The 14,892-nt window shown below is 36.5% G+C and overlaps 1 protein-coding gene and 1 pseudogene across 4 annotated transcripts in view; both read right to left on the bottom strand.

The window, feature by feature from the left end:
* Positions 1-14,892, bottom strand: part of TPST1 (tyrosylprotein sulfotransferase 1) — a 131,173-nt gene that overhangs the window by 95,767 nt on the left and 20,514 nt on the right. The gene's annotated exons all lie outside the window — the stretch shown is intronic.
* Positions 455-2,680, bottom strand: LOC114506077 (annotated as a pseudogene).

Raw genomic sequence — 14,892 nt, forward strand, 5'->3', positions numbered from 1 at the left:
GTCCTTGTACTTACCCATATCATATTACTTCTTACATTTTATGGTTAAGTTTCTTTTTCAGTAGATTGTGAACTATTGAAAGTAGGAGCTCTTGAATGTGTTAATGGATTCTTGATTACTAATAAGTTAATGTAACTATATTCTATGATTGTAATCAGTTGTGAGGTTTTGGAAGGCATTGACTACATCTTATTCATTTCAGTTTTCCCCATAGCATGTAGCATAAAATGCTATATGCATTTTGAGCACTCAATAATACACATTGAGTGGCCCCACTAAAACTCCAACTAAAACTTCAGAGAGCTAACACTTTCCTATGATCAGAATAATGAATGATCTTCCCCCCTGATTCCAGTGTTAAAATATTGGTTGACTATATTTAGAAAGGCTAAAGTACAAAGTTCACCTCCTGTTTCTCTCCCTCTGAATCCTCTGAAAGTGGATTCAGAGGGACCTCTTCTAATCTACTCTCTTTATTGATCTATTTCATCTGTCTCCACCATTTCACACTCTAGTTGATGAATGAATCAGAATTTGTTGCACTCACTGCAACAATATCAGAAGTTAAACATTTTTGTCCTATAATCACTTTACATATGAGGAAATTCAAGTTCAGAAAGGATAAGTAGCTCATTTAAGGTATTGATACTTGGCAAATTGTTGGTCAAGACAGAATCCCAGTCTGATTCTAAAACCATGATGGCTATTTCATGGTACTTCCCAGAAATTGGGCCTGGCATAAACCAAAAACCATGTATGTAACAACTATGGTGCAAATTAGGTGAATTTAAGACTATCTGATATTGTTATAAGGCTTTTATTAGCATATGGCTTTAAAATATACCTAGCTTTTGTTTTTTTTTTCAATTCAGGATGTCTTTTTTATAAAAAGAGTTATATGAAAAGTTACAAAGATGCATTTATAAACAACACTTATGAGAAGTAAACTACAGCTGCCTTGGAGAAAGTCTCCTTCACAGAAGTTTTACCAACATTCTAGAGCCTAAGAAGGGGTTTGCAATGTCTAAAAAGGGAATTTCAGGTGTCTGTGAGGTCAACATTCGTTATGAGTGATGACAGAGATTTCAAGGTATCTGTGTGTGCTGGCAAACTCAGTCTCAACATCCCTGGGAAAAGAGCCCCCAAAGAGATTCTGGCTGCAGAGAATAGCATCACAGCAAAGGGCTTATTTCATCAGTACAATAAAAAACTACAAGAACACACTCCTTCTCAGGACTGTTCAGACATTCAACACACTGTAGACAGTAAAGCAAATGGGCTTTGCTGGCTAACAATTTGCTTCTGATAATGATGTGATATATAGCTTTTAATGTGACTTATGCATATCAGGTTGGCCAGAATACACTGGACTTCATTGATATCCACATCTTCCACTTGCATGAATTCAAAACAAGTAGAAAAGCATCCAAAAATAACTGGTATGTTTAACAAGTACATTTTCTTATAAAAATTCCTCTCGGTGGTGATCTTCAGCTTTTCAAGGATAAGGAACACACCACAGCAAATACAAAAAGGTCTTGTGTTTCATCAGAGCCTCTTTCAATAGGAGACTGCCTTCACTTACAGCTTTGGTTACTTCAACGAACTGCATGAGATGATAATTTTTCAAAAGCTCAATATGACTCAGTGGCATTTTTACTGAAACTAAATATATCAGAATCATCCTTTTGTTCTTTTGACTTAAATGGTAAGTAACAGTGCTCAAATGCAAAAGACAGCTACTCCTCAGCTTAAACTCACTATCAAACATGGCCTTTCATCCAACACAGTACCTATATGTCACCCTCTGTGCCATGCTATAATCAACCATCTTTCAGGTTTGAGCTGTCAGTAGCTCTGATAAGGGGTTTACACAAGCGGAGTTTGTTGCTCTTAAAGTAAATCTTGAATAACTGATTCACCAAAAACAGCATCACCCACTTTTTAGAATCCTCTATACTAGCTCGAGTGTCACTGTCACGGACAAGAAAACAGCTCATCAATTCATCTGCTTTTGAGGGATTCAGCAGAAAAGAATGAAGAAAAGAGAGAACTCACGCATATGGACAACAGTGTAGTGATTGCAGGGGGGAGGGTGGTGGGTGGAAGTTGCAAAGGGTATAGGGAGAATAAATGGTAATGAAAAAAATATAATAAAAGAAAAACCTTCTATAATCTCTAAAGTCCAGACCAACAGACTAACAAAACTTTTCCTTTTAACAAATGAAAAAGAATTATGTTTTAATGTTGCAATTTAATATTGATATTAAAGCTTATTTTTATAACCTTTATAATAAATTCAATTTTAAAAATTCATCTGCTTTTTCCAATATGTCCCTGACTTTGCTTTTTCCTTTCTTTACCAACTGCTGATCTGTATTACCAGCAAATACTTGAAGGTCAAGTGCTACTGCATACATGGCAGGCAGAGTCCAGTTTTCTTCTTTGTGGGCCTGAAATGCCTGCAAGAATGACTCAATGAAGACAGTCTGTCATTGTATGCCTCTACGAAGTCATGGTTCCCCAACCTATAAGTGAACCTTAAATGAGTCACAGACATTTCCTCATAAGGGGGTTCCAAAGCTTGTTGGCACTTCTCTTCTGGTGAGGCCAGCTGAAACCATGGGCTGGCAACACAACAATGCTTGAAAGAGACCAGCTCCACACAAGATGCCTGGTCTCTGGTGTCGATTGTTTCTTAAACCTGCTGCAGATACTGGTTGGCAGTGATGTATGCTATGAGAGTGTCCATTGCTGGGGCTGTGTGGAGCCAAAAAACATACCTAGCTTTTAAATTATCCTATTATGATCATCTCAGATCTAATTAGACTGATGGGAAAAATTCTTAATCCATATATGCATTGTGCTTTATTTGCATAAACGAGCAGCATGCATATTTGCACACTTTTGTCAAGTCCCTGAAGATCTCATCTAGATGGGATTAAGAATGGAGAACTAGATCTGGTCCCAAGAGATAATAGACAAGATAGGAGGCTGGAAATAAGCATGGACCATAGTTTGACCTTTTCTGTGTTCTTTATGTTTAGTCTTGCTTTAGCATAGTCACTCTCACATATAAGGAAGTTCCCACTTTATGAGAAATTATGCCTCTCACACAGTTATGCAGAGCTGAAATTCTGTGATCTCTCTCAAAAGTTGGACATCAAATCTGTGATCACAAAACCATTATTATAACAATCTCTATTGGAAAAACTGAATTATGTCTTTATTGTTTTATCTTCCTATACCTTTCCAATGATTATATAATGTAGTGTGTATACTATTATTCAATTTTTTCCAGAGTATACAATTTCCTCCAGTTCAATAATAGATGAATAAAATGCAATCCCCATTAATAATACCTAACATATCACATATTCTTTCTATGACCTTACTCCTACATTTCAATGAACAAAAGTTTACTGAGCATATAAGGGGGTATGATTCATCATGTTCCTTCAAACACCTAGCAACTTTAGCAGGGGAAGAAGACAAGAAACTATACATACTACATGATGAAACAATAAGATAGTCATACAAAAAGGTATAAAAAAAAGACATACAGGAATTTCAAGAAAGGATTATATCCATGGGCTCATAAAAGGCTACATAAAGAAAATTATATCAGAATGAATCTTAGAAGATAAGCAGGACTCCCATTGTGGGAGTGAGGGGAAAAAAAGAGTGTTTTGAGCAGAGAAAATAAGATAACAAGAAGCCTCAAAGTGGAAGAGGATAGCATGTATTCAGAAAATATTAAGCAATACACTTAACTAGAGTACAGGGGAATTGCACATAAAACTGTGAAAACATAATTATATAACCTTAGAGTTCTCAGTAACCTAAACAATCTGCTAAAATTTAATGTACAAACTCCTTATACTACATAAAAAATGAAGGCTTAAGGAAGTATATCCAGCATGTGAGAGCAAGGAACTCCAAAAGTCTGATCCTCCATAAAAGTAATAAGGAGACTGACAAAAGGCGGAATCAACTTTTTCAGAAATCTGGAAATTAACTAAAGACTTAAAACAATCCAAGAAACACTTGTCCAAGAAAAACAGCTGACTTTCAGTAAGTAGAATGAGATTTATGGCATTTTAATTCTCCCTATTTCCTCTGCCCAACTCTGTGGAAGACTTGGAAAGCAGCAACCTGCAAACATGGTGGCTGAGAACAATGGCAGCCCAGCAGGCATTTAAGAAAGAACAGCTTAGGAGCTCCCCCAAACCCTATTTCAATGAACTATCACTAACCTATCTAGCTGCTCACTGGAAAAGCTGCATTCTCAGGGCTTATCTTTATTGGACCTGAATAGGAGCAGGACATTTGTTAAAAATATTAAATGTTAATATCAATGTTAGTTGAGCATTGTCCACAAAGTTGCAAAGCAAAAGGTTAGAAATTCTATGCCTGGTCAGGGTACGTGCCTGGGTTGCAGGTTCAATCCCAGGACAGGCCACGTATAAGAAGCAACCTATGGATGTTTCTTGCTCACAACAATGTTTCTTCTCCCTCGCTTTCTCCCTCCCTTCCTCTCTCTCTAAAAATAGAATACATAAAATCTTTAAAATATACATATATATGTATGTAGGTATATGTGTGTGTATATATCTATGTCTATATGACAGAGAGAAAGAGAGAGAGAGAGAGAGAGAGAGAGGAAAGAAGCAATGTTTTCTATGTTGAACTTTTTATTTAAAAATTTTAAAATTTAAATTGCAATTGACACTCAATATTATATTAGTATCAGGTATATAATATAGTGTTTACACAGTTACATAAGTTATGAAGTGAAGTCCCAGTAAGTCTAGTACCTGCCTGATATCGTAGTTATTACAATATTATTGACTATATTCCCTATGTGTACTTTGCATGCCCATGATCATTTAGTGACTGCCAGTTTCTACTTAATCCCTTCACCTTTTTCACCCATCCCTCTAACCCCATCTCATCTGGCAAACATGACTTTGTTTCTGTTTGTTCATTTGGGGTTTATAGATTCCACATGTAAGTGAAATCATATAGTATTTGTCTTTCTCTATTTGATTTATTTCCATAACTTCTAGATCCATCAATGCTGTCATAAATAGTAAGATTTCATTCTTTTTATGGCTAAGTAATATTCCATTATATATATTATCATATCTTCTTTATCCAATCATCTATTGATGGACACTGAGGTTGCTTCCATATCTTGGCTATTGTAAATAACACCATAGTAAATATAGGATGCATGTATCTTTTTGAATAAGTGTCTTTGGATTTCTTCAAATAAACACCCAGAAGTAGAACTGCTAGGTCATAAGGTAGTTCTTTTTTTAAATATTTTATTTTTATTTTTATTTCCAGAGAGGGAAGGGAGGGAGATAGAGAGAGAGAGGGAAACATCAATATGCGGTTGCTGGGAGTCATGGCCTGCAACCCAGGCATGTACCCTGACTGGGAATCAAACCCGCGACACTTTGGTTCACAGACTGCGCTCAATCCACTGAGCTACGCCAGCCAGGAGGTAGTTCTATTTTTAACTTTTTGAGGAACCTCCATACTGTTTTCCATAGTGGCTACACGAGTTTGCAATCCCACCAAAAGTGCACAAGGGTTCCCTTTTCTCCTCAACCAGAACTAGTTCTTCGTTCACTTATTGATAATAGCCATTTTGACAGGTGTGAGGTGATATTCCATTGCAGTTATTTAAATTTTCTTTACTTTTTAATTTTCTACCTTTACTTTTTCCATTACCATTTAGTCCCCTTATACCTCTCTCTCCAGCAATCACCACACTGTTGTCCATGTCCATGAATCCTTTTTCCTTCTTGCTTGATCCCGCCAACCACTATGTTCCCCTCCAATAGCTGTCATCCTGCTCTCCATCTATGAGCCTGTCCCTATTTTCCTTGTTAGCTCAGTTTGTTCATTAGATTCTACAGATGGGTGAAATTATATTGTATTTATCTTTCTCTGACTACCTTATTTCACTCAGCATAATCTTCTCCAGGTCCATCTGTACTATCACAAAGGGTAAAACTTCCTTCTTTTTTATGATCAAGTAGTATTCCATTGTGTAAATGTCCATAGTTGTATCCACTCATCTACTGATGGACATTTGGGCTGCTTCCATATCATGGTGATTGTAAATAACACTGCAATGAACATAGGAGTGCTTATGTTCTTTAAAATTAGTGTTTTGGGTTCTGTCAGATATATTCCCAGAAGTGGGGTTGCTGGGTAAAAAGGCAAATCCATTTTTAATTTTTTGAGATATATCCATATCGCTTTCCACAGTGGCTGCACCTATCTGCATTCTTACCAACAGTACAAAAGGGTTCCCCTTTCTCAACAGCCTCAGCAGTGCTTGTTGTTTGTTGATTTATTGATGACAGCCATTTTGACAGGTGTGAGGTGATATCTCACTGTGGTTTTTATTTGCATTTCTCTGGTGATTAGTGACATTGAGCATCTTTTCACATGCCTATTGGCAATCTGTATGTCCTCTTTGGAGAAGTGTCTATTCAGGCCCTTTGCCCATTTTTAAATTCAGTTGTTTATATTTTTGGTATTGAGTTTTGTAAGTTCTTTACAAATTTTGGATATTAACCTCTTATCAGATGTATCGGTGAATATGTTTTCCCATTCTATGGGTTCTCTTTTTATTTTGTTGATGATTTCCTCTGCTGTACAAAAACTTTTTAGTTTGATATAGTTCCATTTGTTTATTTATTTTTTCCCTTGCCTGGGGACATATATGCCATAAAATAGTGCTATGAGCAATATCTGAGATTTTGCTGCCTATGTTTTCTTCTAGGATTTTTATGGTTATGGTTCTAATATTTCAGTCTTTGATTTTTTAAAATTTATTTTTGTGTGTGGTGTAAGAAAGTGGTCTAGTTTCATTATTCTGCACATAAGTGTTCAATTTTTCCCAGTACCATTCATTGAATAAACCGTCTTTAGCCCACTGTGTGTGTTTGCTTCCTCTGTCAAATATTGACTAGAAAGGTGTGAGTTTACTTCTGGGCTCTCTATTCCAATCTATTGTTCTGTGTGTCTGTTCTTATGTCAGTACCATGCTGTTTTGATTACTATGGCCTCATAGTATAGTTTCATATTAGGTAACATGATTCCTTCAACTTTGTTTTTCTTTCTCAAGATCACTGTTACTATGTGGGACTTTTGGTGGTTCAATATGAATTTTTAAGATATTTCTTCTAGTTCTGTGAAATACATCATTGGAATCTTGATAGGAATTACATTGAATCTATAAATTGCTTTTGGTAGTATGGACATTTTAATGATGTTAATTCTTCCTATCCATGAACATGGTATGTGCTTCCACTTACATGTATCTTCTTCTATTTCTTTCTTCAGTGTCTTACAATTTTCCAAGTACAGGTCTTTTCCATGCTTGGTTTGGTTTATTCCTAGGTATTTTATTCTTTTTGAAGCAATTGTGAATGGGATTGTTTTCTTAATTTCCCTTTCTGTTAGTTTGTTGTTGATATACAAAAATGCATCTGAGACTTCTGGCCAAGATGGAGGCATAGCTACATAGACAAGCTTCACCTCTTCAAACAACCATAAGAAGGATTACAACTAATCTCAAAACAAAATACAACCAGAACTGCCAGAAAATCAAACTATGGAAGTCTGACAACCAAGGATTTAAAGCATGTTTATCTAGATGGGTAGGAGGGGTATAACTGGGGAACCGGGGTGGAGAGGATATGGTATGGCAGTGGCAGTGAAGCAGTGAGAGCAGCAGACAATGGAACAGGCAGTCCCACATTCACATGTGGTAGATAAAAACTGGAAGGGACACCTGGGGAGTGTACCATCCCAGCTTCAGGTCAGATGACGCAGGCCAGGGTTCCAGCACCAGAAAAATAAAGCCTCATAACTTCTAGCTGTAAAAATCAGTGGGGGGTGGGGCATCAGAAGAAACTGCTGGTCTCTCAGGAGAGTCCATTTAAAGGAACCACATGGCACTAGAACATACCCGAACCCTCCCACTCCAGGATTTAGCATCAGGGAAGCAGCTAGAAGGTCATACAGGAAGTGGGGGAAGTGAGTGGAAATAGAGTGAGAGCAAAGTAAGTGTCTTTGTTTCATCTCAGATCCCTCCCCCAATACAGTATCACAAAGTGGAAAAGAGGGTTGCCCTATACACAGAACCTAATGCTCTGCCCCTCACAACATAACAGGTATACCAAAACAGAGTCAAAGCAGCTCTACCCAATACACAGAAACAAAGACAAGGAGGCTACCAAATTCAGGAGACAAAGAAATATGGCCCAAATGAAAGAACACATCAAAACTCCAGAAATAGAACTAAACAAAATGGAGATAGCCAACCTATTAGATGCAGAGTTCAAAACACTGATGATAAAGATGCTTAGAAATCTCATGGAGTATGGCAAATGCATAAAAGAGGAAATGAAGGCTACACTAAGTTAAATAAAGAAAAATCCACAGGGAACCAACAGTGAAGGGAAGGAAGCCAGAGTTCAATCAATGATTTGGAATATGAGGAAAAATAAATAGTCAACCAGTACAGAATGAAGAAACAGGAAGTCAAAAAAATACGAAGATTCTTGGACATCTCCAAATGTGCCAACATCCAAGTCATAACGGATGCCAGAAGGAGAATAAGAAGAGTAAGAAGTTGAAAAAATAATGAAAGAAAACTTCCCTAATTTGGCAAAGCAAACAGACATACAAGTCCAAGAGGCACAGAGAGTCCCAAACAAATTGGACAAAAAGAGGACACACCAAGGTACATCATAACTAAAATGCCAAACATTGAAGATAAAGAGACAATCTTCAAAACAGCAAGAGAAAAGAGAATTATCTACAAAGGAGTTCCCCTAAGACTGTCAGCTGATTTCTCAAAAGAAACTCTGCAGGCAAGAAAAGACTGGCAAGAAGTATTCAAAGTGATGTAAAAGCAAGGACCTACATCCAAGATTACTCTATTCAGCAAAGCTATCATCTAGAATAGAAGGGCAGATAAAGTTCTTCCCAGACAAGGTAAAGCTAAAGGGGTTTATCATCACCAAGCCCTTATTATATAAAATGTTAAAGGGACTTATTTAAGAAAAAGAATATTAAAACTATGAACATTAAAATGACAACAAACTCACAACTATCAAAAACTGAATCTAAAAAAATAAAAACATTAATCAAACAACTGCAACAGGAACAGAATCATAGAAATGGAGATCACACAGAGGATTATTAGCAAGGAAGGACATGGGGTACAATGGGAGAAAAGGTACAAGGATGAAGAAAGATAATCGGTAGGTACAAAATAGACAGGGGAATGTTAAGAATACTATGGAAAATGGAGAAGCCAAAGAACTTATATGCACGACTGATGGACATGAACTAAGAGGGAACTGCTGGAGGGAAAGGAGGTACTGGGGGTGGGGGACAAAGGGGAAAAAATTGGACAACTGTAACAGCATAATCGTTAAAATACATTTTAAAAAGTGCAACTGATTCCTGGATATTAATTGTTGTATCCTGCTACTTTGGGGAATTCATTGATCAGTTCTAGTAGTTTCTAGGTGGAATCTTTGGGGTTCTTTAGTATCATGTCATCTGCAAAGAATGACAGTTGTACTTCATCCTTTCTAATTTGGATGCATTTCTTCTTCTTGTCTGATTGATGTGACTAGGAGTTCCAATACTATGTTGAATAAGAGAGGTGAAGGTTACATCTCTGTCTTATTCCCAGTCTTGAAGGGAACACTTGTAGTTTTTGCTCATTGAATATGATGCTGGCAGTGGGTTTGTCATATACAGCCTTTATTATGTTTACGTATGTTATCTCTAATCCCACCTTGCTGAGAGTTTTTATGATAAATGGGTGCTAGATTTTATCAAATGCTTTTTCTGCATCTATTGATATGATCATGTGGTTTTTTTCTTTCATTTTGTTTATGTGATGAATCTCATTTGATTTGCAAATGTTGTATCAACTTTGCACTTCCTGAATAAACCCCACTTCATCATGATATATGACCTTTTTGATGCATTGCTGTTTTCAGTTTGCTAATATTTTGTTGAGGATTTTAGCGTCTTTGTTCATTGGGGATATTGGCATATAATTTTCTTTCTTTGTAGTGTCTATCTGGTTTTAGAATTAGGATAATGCTGGCATTGTAAAGTGAGTTTGGGAGCCTTCCCTCCTTGTGATATTTATGGAATAGTTTTAGGAGAGGTGTTAGTTCTTCCTGGAATGTTTGGTAAAATTCACATGTGAAGTCACCCCGGCCAGGGCTTTTGTCTGTTGGGAATTTTTTTATCACTGCTTTAATTTCACTAGGTGTAATCTGTCTATTCAGATTCTCTGATTCTTCTTGATTGAGAATTGGAAGAATGTGTGTTTCTAGGAATTTATTCATTTCATCCAAGTTGTCCAGTTTGTTGGCATATAGTAGTTCATAATATTTTCTTACAATCTTTTGTATTTCTTTGGTGTCAATTGTTATTTCTTTTTTACTTCTGATTGTCTTTACTTGGGTCTTTTCTCTTGATGTGTCTGGTTAAAGGTTTGTCAATCCTGTTTATCTTTTCAAAGAACCAGCTCTTGGATTCATTAATCTTTTATATCTTTTTTTACTCTACTTCATTCATTTCTGCTCTGATATTATTTCATTCATTCTACTCACTTTGGGCTTTGTTTGTTGCTTTTTCAAGTTCCTTTAGTCATGAAGTTAGACTATTGAGCTTTTCATTGTTTTTTGAAGTAAGCCTGTAATGCTATGAATTTCCCTCTTAGGATTACTTTCCCAGTGTCCCACAGATTGTGGATTGCTGTGTCCTCATTTTCATTTGTGTCAAGGTATCTTTTGATTTCTTCCTTGATCTCATTGTTGACCTACTCATTGTTTAATAACATGTTATTTAGCTATCATGTCTTTGTGTGTTTTTCAGTGTTTTTGTGACTGACTTCTAGTTTGATAGTATTGTGGTAGAGATGCTTGATATGATTTTAATCTTTTTAAATTTACTGAGACTTGTTTTGTGTCCTAACATGTGTTCTATCCTAGAAAACATTCCATGTGCACTTAAAAAGTATGTACTGTATTTTGAATGTATAACATGTACTTTTTTGCCCAATTCTTTGAGGGGAAAAATAAAGATGCACAATATACATGGGTAGTACTAATTCCACATTTTGATTTTAATTCTTTTATTTATGCTTATGCATTAAAGTTTAACTCTAGAAAGCAATAATGATATCCATATGCAAAATAATACCCTGGAATACAATAACCAGTTTTGTTGAACTTACAACAAACTTGCAACAAAAGCAGTTTTGCCAGTGATTCAAAGAAATGAAACAAAGAGCTGTGTATTGTTATCCACAGAGTAAGATAGATGATGTGACTGTTATCCATTTGATAAGATTGATGATGCCAATTTTTATCCACTTGGTAAGATAGGTGATTCGTACTTTATTACCATAGTGTGAACAATGCAACATTTCTCTTTGTACATTTTAGGCAGGAGAAATTTTTGGAAAATGTCAAGACAGTTTTTGTACACTGCAAGCTTTAAGCTAAAAGTTATTAAATATGCTAAAAAGCATGGTAACAGAGCTGCTGAGAAACACTTTGAACCTCTTCACATGGATAGTGTCATCAGATTGTGGAGGCAACAGGAAGAAAAGCTTCTTCAGATGCCAAGACAGAAGACAACGGGAAGGGAATCTCCAAAGCGGCCAGAGGTGGAGGAGGTAAAGATCTGGATTCTGGAATAGTGTCAAACTGGGATATCTGTTTTGACTAAGATGGTACCAAAAAAGGTAAAAGCATTGCACAATAAAAAAAATTATGACTTCTCAGGGACACCTAAGTGGTGCTTTAGCTTCACACAAAGAGAAGGTTTTAGCATGAGGACATGAACAAAATTTGCCCAAAAGCTTCCAGCAGCCTATGAGAATCAAGTTTTGGAATTTCATTCTTATGTTATCAATCTTTGAAAGATTTATAACTTTGAGCTGTCCCAAATCATGAATATAGATGAGATCCCACTCATATTTGATATACCATCCAACAGAACTGTGAATGTCAAAGGAGCAAAGACCATGGCTGTTAAAACTAATGGTCATGTGAAAACACATTCACTGTTGTTCTTGCCTGTTGTTCAAATGAGACAAAGCTACCACCTATGATCAGCCTTAAAAGAAAAATGTTTCAGAAAAAAAGATTCCAAGTGAAGTTATTGTCCACGTGCATGAAAAAGGATGGATGAATGAAGAAGGCATGAAAATCTGGTTTAACAAAGTCTGGTCATGATGCCCTGGAGGATTACTTAAAAAAACAGCTTTGCTTGTTTTTGATCACTTCAAAGCCCATGCAACATAAAGTACAAAAGCAATGGCAACAGACTTGAAAACCTAACTTGCTTTGATACCTGGTAAGCTAACCAGCAAACTACAACCTGTTGTCAGTAAACAATCCCTTTAGGCCCAAATGAAGAGTGAACATTGTGAATGCAGTCAGCGAGTAATGATTTAACACCTACAGGCAGGATCAAGAAAGCATCCATCACCCAGGTTTGTGATTGGATCCTAAGATCATGGAATGGTGTCAAAAAGGAAGTGGCTGTGAAATCATTTTAAAAATGCAGCATCAGCAAAGCTATGAATGGAACTGAGGACAATGAAATTTCCTAGGATGAGGAGAGTGACTCTTTAGAAGACACTGATAAAGTAGAAATTGAACATGATACTTCTAATATTGATAGCGATGAAGAGTTCTTGGCCTTCTATTATGTATAAATATCGTAAGTTTGTTACCAGTACATAAAATTTCTTTACTTTGTATCTGTTCTTGTGTTTTGTAATTATCTGTTACATAAGATTTCTAATACCATCATAGGCTCAAAACTAAATGCTAAAATTCCTTTATAATACAAAAAAAAGTTTCTAAATATAAATAAAGAAAGAAAGAAATGAATTTAAAAATTAAAACAAAATATTTTTTCTGGAAAGTTTGGGCCCAAAACATGGGTGTGCATTATACATGGCAAAATCGGTATGTTCTGCTGCTTTGGGGTGAAATGCTCTGAAGATACCAATTAAATCCATTTGATCTAGTATGTCATTTAAGGCTTGTTGATTATCTGTCTCCTTGCTGGTTTTCTGTCTGGAAGATCTATCTGTTGAAGTCAATGGGGTGTTAAAATCCCTAACTATGACTGTATTTTTGTTGATCTCTCCCCTTTTGTCCATCAAGATTTGATTTACATATTTAAGTGGTCTATGTTGGGTACATAAATGTTTACTAGGGTTATATCCTCTTGTCGGATTGTTCCCGGTATCATTATGCAGTATCCTTCTTTGTCTCTTATTATAGCCTTGGTTTTAAAGTCTATTTTGGTGGATATAAGTACTGCTACCCTACCTTTTTTTTTCCTTTCCATTTGCATGAAATATCTTTTTCCATCCCTTTACTTTTAGTCTGTGTGTATCTTTTAATCTGAGATAGGTCTCTTGGAGGCAACATATATAGAGGTCTTGTTTTGTTATTGATTCAGCTACCCTATGTCTCTTGGTAGGAACATTTAAGCCATGTTAATTTAGGGTGATTATTGGTAGATACATATGTAGTGCCATTGTATTGTTAGACTGTTTTCCTCTGTTTTTTTTTTCCACCCTTCCTCTTTTTCTTCTTCTTAAAGCAAGCTCTTTAATATTTGTTGTAGTACTGGCTTGGTGTTAACAAACTCCTTTCCCTTTTTCTTGTCTAAGAAGCTCCTTATTTCTCTTTCTATTTTAAATAACTTTGCTAGTTGAAGTAGCCTTGGTTGTAGGTTCTTGCTTTTCATCACCTTGCATATTTCACGCCACTCCCTTCTGGCCTGAAATGTTTCTGTAGAGAAATCAGATGACAGTCTAATTGGAGCTCCCTTGTATGTAACTACCTGCTTTTCTCTTGTGGCTTTTAGGATTCTCTCCTTGTCTTTAAGCCTTGTCACTTTAATTAAGATGTCTCTCAGTGTAGGCCTCTTTGGGTCCAACTTGTTTGGGATGCTCTGAGCTTCCTGGACCTGTTTTTTCCTTCACCAGAATAGAAAAGTTTTTGGTCATTATTTCTTCAAATAGGTTTTTGATCCCTTGCTTGCTCTCTTCTCCTTCTGGTATTCCCATGTTGTGGATGTTGTTAATGCTTCATGTTGTCCAAAATGTTTCTTAAGCTCTCTCACTGTTTAAGATTCTTTTTCCTTTTTGCTCCTCTGCCTGGGTGTATTTTTCTACCTTGGCTTCCAAATCACTGGTTTGATCCTCTGCTTCATCTAACCTACTCTTTATTCTTTCCAGGGTATTATTTATTTTAGGTATTGCATTCTTTATTTCCGACTGATCCTTTTTTATGGTTTCTATGTCTTTTTTTTCATGCTGTTGAGTATCCTTACAATCATTACTCTAAACTCTCTATTTGATAAATTGCTTGCCTCCACTTCATCTAGTTCTTCTAGAGAACTCTCTTGTGCTTTCGTTTAGGGTCTGTTTCTTTGTCTTTCCATTTTGACTGCTTCTTTGTATTTTCCACCTTTGTTGTTAAACCAATCAGCAACCAGCTTAAGCACCACTGAGTAACTGGGGTGGGGCAGAGTAATTCCTGCAGGTGGGGCTAATGCTTCCCATCAGGCTGATGTCACTTAGAGAGTAGTGCTCTGCCTGAGTAAGATGGTCTCCGCAGTATGGGGAATGACTCAGCACAGGAATCCTCATAGCTGTTTGTTCAGTTTGCTCCCCTAAGCCACCAGCCCCAGACTCCTCTCAAGCATCTCTAATCTGCTCTGCACTCACTCTCCCACAGCCCAGGGTAAGTGGCTGCAAACGAAATTTTGCATGTTGGCCCTGAAGAGACTCTCTGA

This window comes from Phyllostomus discolor, chromosome 3 (genome assembly GCF_004126475.2).
Source record: "Phyllostomus discolor isolate MPI-MPIP mPhyDis1 chromosome 3, mPhyDis1.pri.v3, whole genome shotgun sequence".
Lineage (NCBI taxonomy): Eukaryota > Metazoa > Chordata > Mammalia > Chiroptera > Phyllostomidae > Phyllostomus > Phyllostomus discolor.